The sequence below is a fragment of the Otolemur garnettii genome, unplaced genomic scaffold (assembly GCF_000181295.1).
Source record: "Otolemur garnettii isolate 467f Iridium unplaced genomic scaffold, OtoGar3 scaffold00040, whole genome shotgun sequence".
In the NCBI taxonomy this organism is placed as follows: domain Eukaryota; kingdom Metazoa; phylum Chordata; class Mammalia; order Primates; family Galagidae; genus Otolemur; species Otolemur garnettii.
In genome coordinates this window covers 12,852,158-12,852,995 of record NW_003852435.1, presented here as the reverse complement: position 1 = coordinate 12,852,995, position 838 = coordinate 12,852,158, and positions in this window count along the sequence as shown.

The following is an 838-nucleotide window of genomic DNA, read 5'->3' as shown; positions in this document are numbered from 1 at the left end:
TGCAGATGAGTTGGGCCATGAACTACCCATGGCAGCTCAGAGGATATAATGCCAAGTTCAGACGTTCTTTTTGTCAGAAAGAAAACAGGACTCAAAAGTTACTATTTCTTCCTGGAGCCAGTGGCTCTCAGCAGTTCTGTGAGATTTGTCTCTGAAGCAGATTTCAGAGAATGATTTCTGAAGCCTGACTCATTCCAGATTGTATGGTCGGTGATGGAGCCACAGCATATGTGTATACCGCCCTGAGAAGCTCGAACTTTGAGGATCCTTCTCATTACATGTTGCTGACTCTTTCCTCCAGGAGGGAGAGGCAGGAAAGTGCTATGGCTGATGTGTGTTTGCAGACTCGGGATGGTGAGGAAGGGATTTCCTGTGACTAAATCAGACAAAGCAGGCCAGACCCTATTCCCAGCCTCTCCAAGAAGCTTTAATTTCATCTTGGCTAAAGGGGAAACTGAAGATTTCAAAGGCTAAGTGAGTCCTAGTCATGTTCACACCCAGATATGGGCAACTCTGGAGCCCACCAATTTGTTTTGAAGAGATTGGCTTTCCTGTTGCCCCTTTTTGCCTATCCTATGCCATTATTAGCCATTTTTGTAGCTGCAAAGAAGCCATGATGGAAATTTGGGGTGGTGTCAAAAAGTTGTATTCTCAGATGCTTTATCTTATAAAACAGACTTTTCCGTATACTTAAACAAGACAAGTTTTGCCATAGGGCCTGATTTTAATGAATACAAGTTTACCATTTCCTCCTTTTTCAAATATTTTTCATGTGAATGTAAAGCAAATGTTTATATCAAATCATCAATTCAAAAATTCTTCATTGATAAACACACTT